Source organism: Taudactylus pleione, unplaced genomic scaffold (assembly GCF_031769625.1).
Source record: "Taudactylus pleione unplaced genomic scaffold, aTauple2 ptg000593l, whole genome shotgun sequence".
NCBI classification, from domain to species: Eukaryota; Metazoa; Chordata; class Amphibia; order Anura; family Myobatrachidae; genus Taudactylus; species Taudactylus pleione.
Genome location: NW_028284995.1, coordinates 674,022 through 691,101, shown reverse-complemented (window position 1 = coordinate 691,101; position 17,080 = coordinate 674,022). Strand labels below are relative to the sequence as shown.

Here is a 17,080-nt window from a genome sequence, read left to right as displayed (position 1 = left end):
CATTGTTAGATTACTTCAAATTTTCATAATAGAGTAGCATGACGGACAACATGAAAACAATATTTAAGCTGTATTTATGCACCGTGTTGTTAAATAAACATTCTCATCATTTAGAAGATACTACTGAATACTCAACTATATTAAGAAATGATGTTGTTTACATTTGAAATAATTAAATACTGATAACTACTCAAGGAAAAAAGAAAAACGTACTCAAACATGCTGAGACCCGGGACATTTAGATCTTCAGGTTAATGCTCTCCCAACTGAGCTATTTCGGCAAAGTCTGTGTATTGCAAAAGTCACTAAGACCTCAACTGAGCTATGTTTGCATGGTTACACAAGGTTTAGTATCAATATTTTTCTGTCATCATGATTGCATGAATTGAAAAGAAAATATGTGTTTTATACTATAAATATATTCATTACAAACCCTTAATCATACATTTAAGTAAAAGCTTTAACAAATTGTGGTCAGGAAGCATTGTTAGATTACTTCAAATTTTCATAATAGTTAGAGTAGCATGACTTACAACATGAAAACAATATTTAAGCTGTATTTATGCACCGTGTTGTTGATTAAACATTCTCATCATTTAGAAGTTACTACTGAATACTCAACTATGTTAAGAAATGATGTTGATTAAATTTGAAATAATTAAATTGTGATCACTACTCAAGGAAAAAAGAAAAAATGCACTCAAACATGCCGAAACCAGGGACCTTTAGATCTTCAGTCTAACGCTCTCCCAACTGAGCTATTTCGGCAAGGTCAGTGTATGGCAAAAGTCACTAAGACCTCAACTGAGCTATGTTTGCATGGTTACACAAGGTTAAGTATCAATATTTTTCTGTCATCATGATTGCATGAAATGAAGAGAAAAGATGTGTTTTATACTGTAAATATATAAATTACAAACCCTTAATCGTACATTTAAGTAAAAGTTTTAACAAATTGTGGTCAGGAAGCAGTTAGTTTACTTCAAATTTTCATAATAGTGTAGCATGATGGACAACATGAAAACAATTTTTAAGCTGTATTTATGCACCGTGTTGTTAAATAAACATTCTCATCATTTAGAAGTTACTACTGAATACTCAACTATGTTAAGAAACGATGTTGTTTACATTTGAAATACTTAAAAACTGATAACTGCTCAAGGAAAGAAGACAAAAGGTACTGAAACATGCTGAAACTCGGGACCTTTAGATCTTCAGTCTAATGCTCTCCCAACTGAGCTATTTCGGCAAAGTCTGTGTATGGCAAAAGTCACTAAGACCTCAACTGAGCTATGTTTGCATGGTTACACAAGGTTTAGTATCAATATTTTTCTGTCATCATGATTGCATGAAATGAAAAGAAAATATGTGTTTTATACTATAAATATATCCATTACAAACCCTTAATCAAACATTTAAGTAAAAGCTTTAACAAATTGTGGTCAGGAAGCATTGTTAGATTACTTCAAATTTTCATAATAGTTAGAGTAGCATGACTTACAACATGAAAACAATATTTAAGCTGTATTTATGCACCGTGTTGTTGATTAAACATTCTCATCATTTAGAAGTTACTACTGAATACTCAACTATGTTAAGAAATTATGTTGTTTAAATTTGAAATAATTAAATTCTGATCACTACTCAAGGAAAAAAGAAAAATGCACTCAAACATGCCGAAACCCGGGATCAAACCAGGGACCTTTAGATCTTCAGTCTAACACTCTCCCAACTGAGCTATTTCGGCAAGTTCAGTGTATGACAAAAGTCACTAAGACCTCAACTGAGCTATGTTTGCATTTTTACAAAAGGTTAAGTATCAATATTTTTCTGTCATCATGATTGCATGAAATGAAGAGAAAAGATGTGTTTTATACTGTAAATATATAAATTACAAACCCTTAATCATACATTTAAGTAAAAGTTTTAACAAATTGTGGTCAGGAAGCAGTTAGTTTACTTCAAATTTTCATAATAGAGTAGCATGATGGACAACATGAAAACAATTTTTAAGCTGTATTTATGCACCATGTTGTTAAATAAACATTCTCTTCATTTAGAAGATACTACTGAATACTCAACTATGTTAAGAAACGATGTTGTTTACATTTGAAATACTTAAATTCTGATCACTACTCAAGGAAAAAAGAAAAATGCACTCAAACATGCCGAAACCCGGGATCGAACAAGGTACCTTTAGATCTTCAGTCTAACGCTCTCCCAACTAAGCTATTTCAGCAAGGTCGGAGTATGGTATAAGTCACTAAGACCTCAACTGAGCTATGTTTGCATGGTTACACAAGGTTAAGTATCAATATTTTTCTGTCATCATGATTGCATGAAATGAAGAGAAAATCTGTGTTTTATACTGTAAATATATAAATTACAAACCCTTCATCGTACATTTAAGTAAAAGTTTTAAAGAATTGTGGTCAGGAAGCAGTTAAATTACTTCAAATTTTCATAATAGAGTAGCATGACGGACAACATGAAAACAATTTTTAAGCTGTATTTATGCACCGTGTTGTTAAATAATCATTATCATCATTTAGAAGTTACTACTGAATACTCAACTATGTTAAGATATGATGTTGATTAAATTTGAAATAATTAAATTCTGATCACTACTCAAGGAAAAAAGAAAAAATGCATTCAAACATGCCAAAACCCGGGATTGAACAAGGGACCTTTAGATCTTCAGTCTAACGCTCTCCCAACTGTGCTATTTCAGCAAAGTATGTGTATGACGAAAGAAACTAAGACCTCAACTGAGCTATGTTTGCATGGTTAGACAAGGTTTAGTATCAATATTTTTCTGTCATCATGATTGCATGAAATGAAAAGAAAATATGTGTTTTATACTGTTTAACCCTTAATTATACATTTAAGTAAAAGTATTAACAAATTGTGGTCAGGAAGCATTGTTAGATTACTTCAATTTTTCATAATAGAGTAGCATGACGGACAACATGAAAACAATATTTAGGCTGTATTTATGCACCGTGTTGTTAAATAAACATTCTCATCATTTAGAAGTTACTACTGAATACTCAACTATGTTAAGAAATGATGTTGTTTAAATTTGAAATAATTAAATTCTGATCACTACTCAAGGAAAAAAGAAAAATGCACTCAAACATGCCGAAACCCGGGATCGAACAAGGTACCTTTAGATCTTCAGTCTAACGCTCTCCCAACTAAGCTATTTCAGCAAGGTCGGAGTATGGCATAAGTCACTAAGACCTCAACTGAGCTATGTTTGCATGGTTACACAAGGTTAAGTATCAATATTTTTCTGTCATCATGATTGCATGAAATGAAGAGAAAAGATGTGTTTTATACTGTAAATATATAAATTACAAACCCTTAATCGTACATTTAAGTAAAAGTTTTAAAGAATTGTGGTCAGGAAGCAGTTAAATTACTTCAAATTTTCATAATAGAGTAGCATGACGGACAACATGAAAACAATTTTTAAGCTGTATTTATGCACCGTGTTGTTAAATAAACATTCTCATCATTTAGAAGATACTACTGAATACTCAACTATGTTAAGAAATGATGTTGTTTACATTTGAAATAATTTAATACTGATAACTACTCAAGGAAAAAAGAAAAAAGGTACTCAAACATGCTGAGACCCGGGACCTTTAGATCTTCAGTCTAATGCTCTCCCAACTGAGCTATTTCGGCAATGTCTGTGTATGGCAAAAGTCACTAAGACCTCAACTGAGCTATGTTTGCATGCTTACACAAGGTTTAGTATCAATATTTTTCTGTCATCATGATTGCATGAAATGAAAAGAAAATCTGTGTTTTATACTGTAAATATATCCATTACAAACCCTTAATCATACATTTAAGTAAAAGTTTTAACAAATTGTGGTCAGGAAGCATTGTTAGATTACTTCAAATTTTCATAATAGTTAGAGTAGCATTACTTACAACATGAAAACAATATTTAAGCTGTATTTATGCACCGTGTTGTTAATTAAACATTCTCATCATTTAGAAGTTACTACTGAATACTCAACTATGTTAAGAAATGATGTTGATTAAATTTGAAATAATTAAATTCTGATCACTACTCAAGGAAAAAAGAAAAAATGCACTCAAACATGCCGAAACCCGGGACCTTTAGATCTTCAGTCTATCGCTCTCCCAACTGAGCTATTTCGGCAAGGTCGGAGTATGGCATAAGTCACTAAGACCTCACCTGAGCTATGTTTGCATGGTTACACAAGGTTAAGTATCAATATTTTTCTGTCATCATGATTGCATGAAATGAAGAGAAAAGATGTGTTTTATACTGTAAATATATAAATTACAAACCCTTAATTGTACATTTAAGTAAAAGTTTTAACAAATTGTGGTCAGGAAGCAGTTAGTTTACTTCAAATTTTCATAATAGAGTAGCATGATGGACAACATGAAAACAATTTTTAAGTTGTATTTATGCACCGTGTTGTTAACTAAACTTTCTCATCATTTAGAAGTTACTACTGTATACTCAACTATGTTAAGAAACGATGTTGTTTACATTTGAAATACTTAAAAACTGATAACTGCTCAAGGAAAGAAGAAAAAAGGTACTGAAACATGTTGAAACTCGGGACCTTTAGATCTTCAGTCTAATGCTCTCCCAACTGAGCTATTACGGCAAAGTCTGTGTATGGCAAAAGTCACTAAGACCTCAACTGAGCTATGTTTGCATGGTTACACAAGGTTTAGTATCAATATTTTTCTGTCATCATGATTGCATGAAATGAAAAAAAATATGTGTTTTATACTATAAATATATCCATTACAAACCCTTAATCAAACATTTAAGTAAAAGCTTTAACAAATTGTGGTCAGGAAGCATTGTTAGATTACTTCAAATTTTCATAATAGTTAGAGTAGCATGACTTACAACATGAAAACAATATTTAAGCTGTATTTATGCACCGTGTTGTTAATTAAACATTCTCATCATTTAGAAGTTACTACTGAATACTCAACTATGTTAAGAAATGATGTTGATTAAATTTGAAATAATTAAATTCTGATCACTACTCAAGGAAAAAAGAAAAAATGCACTCAAACATGCCGAAACCCGGGATCGAACCAGGGACTTTTAGATCTTCAGTCTAACGCTCTCCCAACTGAGCTATTTCGGCAAAGTATGTGCATGACAAAAGTCATTAAGACCGCAACTGAGCTATGTTTGCATGGTTAGACAAGGTTTAGTATCAATATTTTTCTGTCATCATGATTGCATGAAAAGAAAAGAAAATATGTGTTTTATACTGTATAACCCTTAATTATACATTTAAGTAAAAGTATTAACAAATTGTGGTCTGGAAGCATTGTTAGATTACTTCAATTTTTCATAATAGAGTAGCATGACGGACAACATGAAAACAATATTTAAGCTGTATTTATGCACCGTGTTGTTAAATAAACATTCTCATCATTTAGAAGTTACTACTGAATACTCAACTATGTTAAGAAATTATGTTGTTTAAATTTGAAATAATTAAATTCTGATCACTACTCAAGGAAAAAAGAAAAATGCACTCAAACATGCCGAAACCCGGGATCAAACCAGGAACCTTTAGATCTTCAGTCTAACACTCTCCCAACTGAGCTATTTCGGCAAGTTCAGTGTATGACAAAAGTCATTAAGACCTCAACTGAGCTATGTTTGCATTGGTACACAAGGTTAAGTATCAATATTTTTCTGTCATCATGATTGCATGAAATGAAGAGAAAAGATGTGTTTTATACTGTAAATATATAAATTACAAACCCTTAATCATACATTTAAGTAAAAGTTTTAACAAATTGTGGTCAGGAAGCAGTTAGTTTACTTCAAATTTTCATAATAGAGTAGCATGATGGACAACATGAAAACAATTTTTAAGCTGTATTTATGCACCGTGTTGTTAAATAAACATTCTCATCATTTAGAAGTTACTACTGAATACTCAACTATGATAAGAAACGATGTTGTTTACATTTGAAATACTTAAAAACTGATAACTGCTCAAGGAAAGAAGAAAAAAGGTACTGAAACATGCTGAAACTCGGGACCTTTAGATCTTCAGTCTAATGCTCTCCAAACTGAGCTATTTCGGCAAAGTCTGTGTATGGCAAAAGTCACTAAGACCTCAACTGAGCTATGTTTGCATGGTTACACAAGGTTTAGTATCAATATTTTTCTGTCATCATGATTGCATGAAATGAAAAGAACATATATGTGTTTTATACTATAAATATATACATTACAAACCCTTAATCAAACATTTAAGTAAAAGCTTTAACAAATTGTGGTCAGGAAGCATTGTTAGATTACTTCAAATTTTCATAATAGTTAGAGTAGCATGACTTACAACATGAAAACAATATTTAAGCTGTATTTATGCACCGTGTTGTTAATTAATCATTATCATCATTTAGAAGTTACTACTGAATACTCAACTATGTTAAGAAATGATGTTGATTAAATTTGAAATAAATAAATTCTGATCACTACTCAAGGAAAAAAGAAAAAATGCATTCAAACATGCCGAAACCCGGGATTGAACAAGGGACCTTTAGATCTTCAGTCTAACGCTCTCCCAACTGAGCTATTTCGGCAAAGTATGTGTATGACGAAAGAAACTAAGACCTCAACTGAGCTATGTTTGCATGGTTAGACAACGTTTAGTATCAATATTTTTCTGTCATCATGATTGCATGAAAGGAAAAGAAAATATGTGTTTTATACTGTTTAACCCTTAATTATACATTTAAGTAAAAGTATTAACAAATTGTGGTCAGGAAGCATTGTTAGATTACTTCAATTTTTCATAATAGAGTAGCATGACGGACAACATGAAAACAATATTTAAGCTGTATTTATGCACCGTGTTGTTAAATAAACATTCTCATCATTTAGAAGTTACTACTGAATACTCAACTATGTTAAGAAATGATGTTGATTAAATTTGAAATAATTAAATTGTGATCACTACTCAAGGAAAAAAGAAAAAATGCACTCAAACATGCCGAAACCAGGGACCTTTAGATCTTCAGTCTAACGCTCTCCCAACTGAGCTATTTCGGCAAGGTCAGTGTATGGCAAAAGTCACTAAGACCTCAACTGAGCTATGTTTGCATGGTTACACAAGGTTAAGTATCAATATTTTTCTGTCATCATGATTGCATGAAATGAAGAGAAAAGATGTGTTTTATACTGTAAATATATAAATTACAAACCCTTAATCGTACATTTAAGTAAAAGTTTTAACAAATTGTGGTGAGGAAGCAGTTAGTTTACTTCAAATTTTCATAATAGTGTAGCATGATGGACAACATGAAAACAATTTTTAAGCTGTATTTATGCACCGTGTTGTTAAATAAACATTCTCATCATTTAGAAGTTACTACTGAATACTCAACTATGTTAAGAAACGATGTTGTTTACATTTGAAATACTTAAAAACTGATAACTGCTCAAGGAAAGAAGACAAAAGGTACTGAAACATGCTGAAACTCGGTACCTTTAGATCTTCAGTCTAATGCTCTCCCAACTGAGCTATTTCGGCAAAGTCTGTGTATGGCAAAAGTCACTAACACCTCAACTGAGCTATGTTTGCATGGTTACACAAGGTTTAGTATCAATATTTTTCTGTCATCATGATTGCATGAAATGAAAAGAAAATATGTGTTTTATACTATAAATATATCCATTACAAACCCTTAATCAAACATTTAAGTAAAAGCTTTAACAAATTGTGGTCAGGAAGCATTGTTAGATTACTTCAAATTTTCATAATAGTTAGAGTAGCATGACTTACAACATGAAAACAATATTTAAGCTGTATTTATGCACCGTGTTGTTGATTAAACATTCTCATCATTTAGAAGTTACTACTGAATACTCAACTATGTTAAGAAATTATGTTGTTTAAATTTGAAATAATTAAATTCTGATCACTACTCAAGGAAAAAAGAAAAATGCACTCAAACATGCCGAAACCCGGGATCAAACCAGGGACCTTTAGATCTTCAGTCTAACACTCTCCCAACTGAGCTATTTCGGCAAGTTCAGTGTATGACAAAAGTCACTAAGACCTCAACTGAGCTATGTTTGCATTGGTACAAAAGGTTAAGTATCAATATTTTTCTGTCATCATGATTGCATGAAATGAAGAGAAAAGATGTGTTTTATACTGTAAATATATAAATTACAAAACCTTAATCATACATTTAAGTAAAAGTTTTAAAAAATTGTGGTCAGGAAGCAGTTAGTTTACTTCAAATTTTCATAATAGAGTAGCATGATGGACAACATGAAAACAATTTTTAAGCTGTATTTATGCACCGTGTTGTTAAATAAACATTCTCTTCATTTAGAAGTTACTACTGAATACTCAACTATGTTAAGAAACGATGTTGTTTACATTTGAAATACTTAAAAACTGATAACTGCTCAAGGAAAGAAGAAAAAAGGTACTGAAACATGCTGAAACTCGGGACCTTTAGATCTTCAGTCTAATGCTCTCCCAACTGAGCTATTTCGGCAAAGTCTGTGTATGGCAAAAGTCACTAAGACCTAAACTGAGCTATGTTTGCATGGTTACACAAGGTTTAGTATCAATATTTTTCTGTCATCATGATTGCATGAAATGAAAAGAAAATATGTGTTTTATACTATAAATATATACATTACAAACCCTTAATCAAACATTTAAGTAAAAGCTTTAACAAATTGTGGTCAGGAAGCATTGTTAGATTACTTAAAATTTTCATAATAGTTAGAGTAGCATTACTTACAACATGAAAACAATATTTAAGCTGTATTTATGCACCGTGTTGTTAATTAATCATTATCATCATTTAGAAGTTACTACTGAATACTCAACTATGTTAAGAAATGATGTTGATTAAATTTGAAATAATTAAATTCTGATCACTACTCAAGGAAAAAAGAAAAAATGCATTCAAACATGCCAAAACCCGGGATTGAACAAGGGACCTTTAGATCTTCAGTCTAACGCTCTCCCAACTGAGCTATTTCAGCAAAGTATGCGTATGACAAAAGAAACTAAGACCTCAACTGAGCTATGTTTGCATGGTTAGACAAGGTTTAGTATCAATATTTTTCTGTCATCATGATTGCATGAAATGAAAAGAAAATATGTGTTTTATACTGTTTAACCCTTAATTATACATTTAAGTAAAAGTATTAACAAATTGTGGTCAGGAAGCATTGTTAGATTACTTCAATTTTTCATAATAGAGTAGCATGACGGACAACATGAAAACAATATTTAGGCTGTATTTATGCACCGTGTTGTTAAATAAACATTCTCATCATTTAGAAGTTACTACTGAATACTCAACTATGTTAAGAAATGATGTTGTTTAAATTTGAAATAATTAAATTCTGATCACTACTCAAGGAAAAAAGAAAAATGCACTCAAACATGCCGAAACCCGGGATCGAACAAGGTACCTTTAGATCTTCAGTCTAACGCTCTCCCAACTAAGCTATTTCAGCAAGGTCGGAGTATGGCATAAGTCACTAAGACCTCAACTGAGCTATGTTTGCATGGTTACACAAGGTTAAGTATCAATATTTTTCTGTCATCATGATTGCATGAAATGAAGAGAAAAGATGTGTTTTATACTGTAAATATATAAATTACAAACCCTTAATCGTACATTTAAGTAAAAGTTTTAACAAATTGTGGTCAGGAAGCAGTTAAATTACTTCAAATTTTCATAATAGAGTAGCATGACGGACAACATGAAAACAATTTTTAAGCTGTATTTATGCACCGTGTTGTTAAATAAATATTCTCATCATTTAGAAGATACTACTGAATACTCAACTATGTTAAGAAATGATGTTGTTTACATTTGAAATAATTTAATACTGATAACTACTCAAGGAAAAAAGAAAAAAGGTACTCAAACATGCTGAGACCCGGGACCTTTAGATCTTCAGTCTAATGCTCTCCCAACTGAGCTATTTCGGCAATGTCTGTGTATGGCAAAAGTCACTAAGACCTCAACTGAGCTATGTTTGCATGCTTACACAAGGTTTAGTATCAATATTTTTCTGTCATCATGATTGCATGAAATGAAAAGAAAATCTGTGTTTTATACTGTAAATATATCCATTACAAACCCTTAATCATACATTTAAGTAAAAGTTTTAACAAATTGTGGTCAGGAAGCATTGTTAGATTACTTCAAATTTTCATAATAGTTAGAGTAGCATTACTTACAACATGAAAACAATATTTAAGCTGTATTTATGCACCGTGTTGTTAATTAAACATTCTCATCATTTAGAAGTTACTACTGAATACTCAACTATGTTAAGAAATGATGTTGATTAAATTTGAAATAATTAAATTGTGATCACTACTCAAGGAAAAAAGAAAAAATGCACTCAAACATGCCGAAACCCGGGACCTTTAGATCTTCAGTCTAACGCTCTCCCAACTGAGCTATTTCGGCAAGGTCGGAGTATGGCATAAGTCACTAAGACCTCACCTGAGCTATGTTTGCATGGTTACACAAGGTTAAGTATCAATATTTTTCTGTCATCATGATTGCATGAAATGAAGAGAAAAGATGTGTTTTATACTGTAAATATATAAATTACAAACCCTTAATTGTACATTTAAGTAAAAGTTTTAACAAATTGTGGTCAGGAAGCAGTTAGTTTACTTCAAATTTTCATAATAGAGTAGCATGATGGACAACATGAAAACAATATTTAAGCTGTATTTATGCACCGTGTTGTTGATTAAACATTCTCATCATTTAGAAGTTACTACTGAATAGTCAACTATGTTAAGAAATGATGTTGATTAAATTTTAAATAATTAAATTCTGATCACTACTCAAGGAAAAAAGAAAAAATGCACTCAAACATGCCGAAACCCGGGATCGAACCAGGGACCTTTAGATCTTCAGTCTAACGCTCTCCCAACTGAGCTATTTCGGCAAGGTCGGTGTATGGCAAAAGGCACTAAGACCTCAACTGAGCTATGTTTGCATGGTTACACAAGGTTAAGTATCAATATTTTTCTGTCATCATGATTGCATGAAATGAAGAGAAAAGATGTGTTTTATACTGTAAATATATAAATTACAAACCCTTAATCGTACATTTAAGTAAAAGTTTTAAGAAATTGTGGTCAGGAAGCAGTTAGTTTACTTCAAATTTTCTTAATAGAGTAGCATGATGGACAACATGAAAACAATTTTTAAGCTGTATTTATGCACCGTTTTGTTAAATAAACATTCTCATCATTTAGAAGTTACTACTGAATACTCAACTATGTTAAGAAACGATGTTGTTTACATTTGAAATACTTAAAAACTGATAACTGCTCAAGGAAAGAAGAAAAAAGGTACTGAAACATGCTGAAACTCGGGACCTTTAGATCTTCAGTCTAATGCTCTCCCAACTGAGCTATTTCGGCAAAGTCTGTGTATGGCAAAAGTCACTAAGACCTCAACTGAGCTATGTTTGCATGGTTACACAAGGTTTAGTATCAATATTTTTCTGTCATCATGATTGCATGAAATGAAAAGAAAATATGTGTTTTATACTGTTTAACCCTTAATTATAAATTTAAGTAAAAGTATTATCAAATTGTGGTCAGGAAGCATTGTTAGATTACTTCAATTTTTCATAATAGAGTAGCATGACGGACAACATGAAAACAATATTTAGGCTGTATTTATGCACCGTGTTGTTAAATAAACATTCTCATCATTTAGAAGTTACTACTGAATACTCAACTATGTTAAGAAATGATGTTGTTTAAATTTGAAATAATTAAATTCTGATCACTACTCAAGGAAAAAAGAAAAATGCACTCAAACATGCCGAAACCCGGGATCGAACAAGGTACCTTTAGATCTTCAGTCTAACGCTCTCCCAACTAAGCTATTTCAGCAAGGTCGGAGTATGGCATAAGTCACTAAGACCTCAACTGAGCTATGTTTGCATGGTTACACAAGGTTAAGTATCAATATTTTTCTGTCATCATGATTGCATGAAATGAAGAGAAAAGATGTGTTTTATACTGTAAATATATAAATTACAAACCCTTAATCGTACATTTAAGTAAAAGTTTTAACAAATTGTGGTCAGGAAGCAGTTAAATTACTTCAAATTTTCATAATAGAGTAGCATGACGGACAACATGAAAACAATTTTTAAGCTGTATTTATGCACCGTGTTGTTAAATAAATATTCTCATCATTTAGAAGATACTACTGAATACTCAACTATGTTAAGAAATGATGTTGTTTACATTTGAAATAATTTAATACTGATAACTACTCAAGGAAAAAAGAAAAAAGGTACTCAAACATGCTGAGACCCGGGACCTTTAGATCTTCAGTCTAATGCTCTCCCAACTGAGCTATTTCGGCAATGTCTGTGTATGGCAAAAGTCACTAAGACCTCAACTGAGCTATGTTTGCATGCTTACACAAGGTTTAGTATCAATATTTTTCTGTCATCATGATTGCATGAAATGAAAAGAAAATCTGTGTTTTATACTGTAAATATATCCATTACAAACCCTTAATCATACATTTAAGTAAAAGTTTTAACAAATTGTGGTCAGGAAGCATTGTTAGATTACTTCAAATTTTCATAATAGTTAGAGTAGCATTACTTACAACATGAAAACAATATTTAAGCTGTATTTATGCACCGTGTTGTTAATTAAACATTCTCATCAGTTAGAAGTTACTACTGAATACTCAACTATGTTAAGAAATGATGTTGATTAAATTTGAAATAATTAAATTGTGATCACTACTCAAGGAAAAAAGAAAAAATGCACTCAAACATGCCGAAACCCGGGACCTTTAGATCTTCAGTCTAACGCTCTCCCAACTGAGCTATTTCGGCAAGGTCGGAGTATGGCATAAGTCACTAAGACCTCACCTGAGCTATGTTTGCATGGTTACACAAGGTTAAGTATCAATATTTTTCTGTCATCATGATTGCATGAAATGAAGAGAAAAGATGTGTTTTATACTGTAAATATATAAATTACAAACCCTTAATTGTACATTTAAGTAAAAGTTTTAACAAATTGTGGTCAGGAAGCAGTTAGTTTACTTCAAATTTTCATAATAGAGTAGCATGATGGACAACATGAAAACAATATTTAAGCTGTATTTATGCACCGTGTTGTTGATTAAACATTCTCATCATTTAGAAGTTACTACTGAATAGTCAACTATGTTAAGAAATGATGTTGATTAAATTTTAAATAATTAAATTCTGATCACTACTCAAGGAAAAAAGAAAAAATGCACTCAAACATGCCGAAACCCGGGATCGAACCAGGGACCTTTAGATCTTCAGTCTAACGCTCTCCCAACTGAGCTATTTCGGCAAGGTCGGTGTATGGCAAAAGGCACTAAGACCTCAACTGAGCTATGTTTGCATGGTTACACAAGGTTAAGTATCAATATTTTTCTGTCATCATGATTGCATGAAATGAAGAGAAAAGATGTGTTTTATACTGTAAATATATAAATTACAAACCCTTAATCGTACATTTAAGTAAAAGTTTTAAGAAATTGTGGTCAGGAAGCAGTTAGTTTACTTCAAATTTTCTTAATAGAGTAGCATGATGGACAACATGAAAACAATTTTTAAGCTGTATTTATGCACCGTTTTGTTAAATAAACATTCTCATCATTTAGAAGTTACTACTGAATACTCAACTATGTTAAGAAACGATGTTGTTTACATTTGAAATACTTAAAAACTGATAACTGCTCAAGGAAAGAAGAAAAAAGGTACTGAAACATGCTGAAACTCGGGACCTTTAGATCTTCAGTCTAATGCTCTCCCAACTGAGCTATTTCGGCAAAGTCTGTGTATGGCAAAAGTCACTAAGACCTCAACTGAGCTATGTTTGCATGGTTACACAAGGTTTAGTATCAATATTTTTCTGTCATCATGATTGCATGAAATGAAAAGAAAATATGTGTTTTATACTATAAATATATCCATTACAAACCCTTAATCAAACATTTAAGTAAAAGCTTTAACAAATTGTGGTCAGGAAGCATTGTTAGATTACTTCAAATTTTCATAATAGTTAGAGTAGCATGACTTACAACATGAAAACAATATTTAAGCTGTATTTATGCACCGTGTTGTTGATTAAACATTCTCATCATTTAGAAGTTACTACTGAATACTCAACTATGTTAAGAAATTATGTTGTTTAAATTTGAAATAATTAAATTCTGATCACTACTCAAGGAAAAAAGAAAAATGCACTCAAACATGCCGAAACCCGGGATCAAACCAGGGACCTTTAGATCTTCAGTCTAACACTCTCCCAACTGAGCTATTTCGGCAAGTTCAGTGTATGACAAAAGTCATTAAGACCTCAACTGAGCTATGTTTGCATTGGTACACAAGGTTAAGTATCAATATTTTTCTGTCATCATGATTGCATGAAATGAAGAGAAAAGATGTGTTTTATACTGTAAATATATAAATTACAAACCCTTAATCATACATTTAAGTAAAAGTTTTAACAAATTGTGGTCAGGAAGCAGTTAGTTTACTTCAAATTTTCATAATAGAGTAGCATGATGGACAACATGAAAACAATTTTTAAGCTGTATTTATGCACCGTGTTGTTAAATAAACATTCTCATCATTTAGAAGTTACTACTGAATACTCAACTATGATAAGAAACGATGTTGTTTACATTTGAAATACTTAAAAACTGATAACTGCTCAAGGAAAGAAGAAAAAAGGTACTGAAACATGCTGAAACTCGGGACCTTTAGATCTTCAGTCTAATGCTCTCCAAACTGAGCTATTTCGGCAAAGTCTGTGTATGGCAAAAGTCACTAAGACCTCAACTGAGCTATGTTTGCATGGTTACACAAGGTTTAGTATCAATATTTTTCTGTCATCATGATTGCATGAAATGAAAAGAACATATATGTGTTTTATACTATAAATATATACATTACAAACCCTTAATCAAACATTTAAGTAAAAGCTTTAACAAATTGTGGTCAGGAAGCATTGTTAGATTACTTCAAATTTTCATAATAGTTAGAGTAGCATGACTTACAACATGAAAACAATATTTAAGCTGTATTTATGCACCGTGTTGTTAATTAATCATTATCATCATTTAGAAGTTACTACTGAATACTCAACTATGTTAAGAAATGATGTTGATTAAATTTGAAATAATTAAATTCTGATCACTACTCAAGGAAAAAAGAAAAAATGCATTCAAACATGCCGAAACCCGGGATTGAACAAGGGACCTTTAGATCTTCAGTCTAACGCTCTCCCAACTGAGCTATTTCGGCAAAGTATGTGTATGACGAAAGAAACTAAGACCTCAACTGAGCTATGTTTGCATGGTTAGACAACGTTTAGTATCAATATTTTTCTGTCATCATGATTGCATGAAATGAAAAGAAAATATGTGTTTTATACTGTTTAACCCTTAATTATACATTTAAGTAAAAGTATTAACAAATTGTGGTCAGGAAGCATTGTTAGATTACTTCAATTTTTCATAATAGAGTAGCATGACGGACAACATGAAAACAATATTTAAGCTGTATTTATGCACCGTGTTGTTAAATAAACATTCTCATCATTTAGAAGTTACTACTGAATACTCAACTATGTTAAGAAATGATGTTGTTTAAATTTGAAATAATTAAATTCTGATCACTACTCAAGGAAAAAGAAATACGCACTCAAACATGCCGAAACCCGGGATCGAACCAGGGACCTTTAGATCTTCAGTCTAATGCTCTCCCAACTGAGCTATTTCGGCAAAGTCTGTGTATGGCAAAAGTCACTAAGACCTAAACTGAGCTATGTTTGCATGGTTACACAAGGTTTAGTATCAATATTTTTCTGTCATCATGATTGCATGAAATGAAAAGAAAATATGTGTTTTATTCTATAAATATATACATTACAAACCCTTAATCAAACAATTAAGTAAAAGCTTTAACAAATTGTGGTCAGGAAGCATTGTTAGATTACTTCAAATTTTCATAATAGTTAGAGTAGCATTACTTACAACATGAAAACAATATTTAATTTGTATTTATGCACCGTGTTGTTAATTAATCATTATCATCATTTAGAAGTTACTACTGAATACTCAACTATGTTAAGAAATGATGTTGATTAAATTTGAAATAATTAAATTCTGATCACTACTCAAGGAAAAAAGAAAAAATGCATTCAAACATGCCAAAACCCGGGATTGAACAAGGGACCTTTAGATCTTCAGTCTAACGCTCTCCCAACTGAGCTATTTCGGCAAAGTATGTGTATGACGAAAGAAACTAAGACCTCAACTGAGCTATGTTTGCATGGTTAGACAAGGTTTAGTATCAATATTTTTCTGTCATCATGATTGCATGAAATGAAAAGAAAATATGTGTTTTATACTGTTTAACCCTTAATTATACATTTAAGTAAAAGTATTAACAAATTGTGGTCAGGAAGCATTGTTAGATTACTTCAATTTTTCATAATAGAGTAGCATGATGGACAACATGAAAACAATATTTAGGCTGTATTTATGCACCGTGTTGTTAAATAAACATTCTCATCATTTAGAAGTTACTACTGAATACTCAACTATGTTAAGAAATGATGTTGTTTAAATTTGAAATAATTAAATTCTGATCACTACTCAAGGAAAAAAGAAAAATGCACTCAAACATGCCGAAACCCGGGATCGAACCAGGTACCTTTAGATCTTCAGTCTAACGCTCTCCCAACTAAGCTATTTCAGCAAGGTCGGAGTATGGCATAAGTCACTAAGACCTCAACTGAGCTATGTTTGCATGGTTACACAAGGTTAAGTATCAATATTTTTCTGTCATCATGATTGCATGAAATGAAGAGAAAAGATGTGTTTTATACTGTAAATATATAAATTACAAACCCTTAATCGTACATTTAAGTAAAAGTTTTAACAAATTGTGGTCAGGAAACAGTTAAATTACTTCAAATTTTCATAATAGAGTAGCATGACGGACAAC

The 17,080-nt window shown here is 31.5% G+C and overlaps 10 non-coding genes across 10 annotated transcripts; all 10 read right to left on the bottom strand.

Annotated features, from left to right (window-relative positions):
* Window positions 1-1,674: 1,674 nt before the first annotated feature.
* TRNAF-GAA (transfer RNA phenylalanine (anticodon GAA)) lies at window positions 1,675-1,747 on the bottom strand. Its single transcript has one exon. It is a non-coding gene; the product is annotated as a tRNA-Phe (tRNA).
* A 3,339-nt stretch (window positions 1,748-5,086) lies between these two features.
* Window positions 5,087-5,159, bottom strand: TRNAF-GAA (transfer RNA phenylalanine (anticodon GAA)). Its single transcript has one exon. It is a non-coding gene; the product is annotated as a tRNA-Phe (tRNA).
* Window positions 5,160-5,566: 407 nt separating this feature from the next.
* Window positions 5,567-5,639, bottom strand: TRNAF-GAA (transfer RNA phenylalanine (anticodon GAA)). Its single transcript has one exon. It is a non-coding gene; the product is annotated as a tRNA-Phe (tRNA).
* A 909-nt stretch (window positions 5,640-6,548) lies between these two features.
* TRNAF-GAA (transfer RNA phenylalanine (anticodon GAA)) lies at window positions 6,549-6,621 on the bottom strand. Its single transcript has one exon. It is a non-coding gene; the product is annotated as a tRNA-Phe (tRNA).
* Window positions 6,622-7,996: 1,375 nt separating this feature from the next.
* On the bottom strand, window positions 7,997-8,069 carry TRNAF-GAA (transfer RNA phenylalanine (anticodon GAA)). The gene has a single exon. It is a non-coding gene; the product is annotated as a tRNA-Phe (tRNA).
* Window positions 8,070-10,917: 2,848 nt separating this feature from the next.
* TRNAF-GAA (transfer RNA phenylalanine (anticodon GAA)) lies at window positions 10,918-10,990 on the bottom strand. Its single transcript has one exon. It is a non-coding gene; the product is annotated as a tRNA-Phe (tRNA).
* A 2,349-nt stretch (window positions 10,991-13,339) lies between these two features.
* On the bottom strand, window positions 13,340-13,412 carry TRNAF-GAA (transfer RNA phenylalanine (anticodon GAA)). The gene has a single exon. It is a non-coding gene; the product is annotated as a tRNA-Phe (tRNA).
* A 906-nt stretch (window positions 13,413-14,318) lies between these two features.
* TRNAF-GAA (transfer RNA phenylalanine (anticodon GAA)) lies at window positions 14,319-14,391 on the bottom strand. The gene has a single exon. It is a non-coding gene; the product is annotated as a tRNA-Phe (tRNA).
* Window positions 14,392-15,300: 909 nt separating this feature from the next.
* On the bottom strand, window positions 15,301-15,373 carry TRNAF-GAA (transfer RNA phenylalanine (anticodon GAA)). The gene has a single exon. It is a non-coding gene; the product is annotated as a tRNA-Phe (tRNA).
* A 406-nt stretch (window positions 15,374-15,779) lies between these two features.
* Window positions 15,780-15,852, bottom strand: TRNAF-GAA (transfer RNA phenylalanine (anticodon GAA)). Its single transcript has one exon. It is a non-coding gene; the product is annotated as a tRNA-Phe (tRNA).
* Between the last annotated feature and the right edge of the window lie 1,228 nt (window positions 15,853-17,080).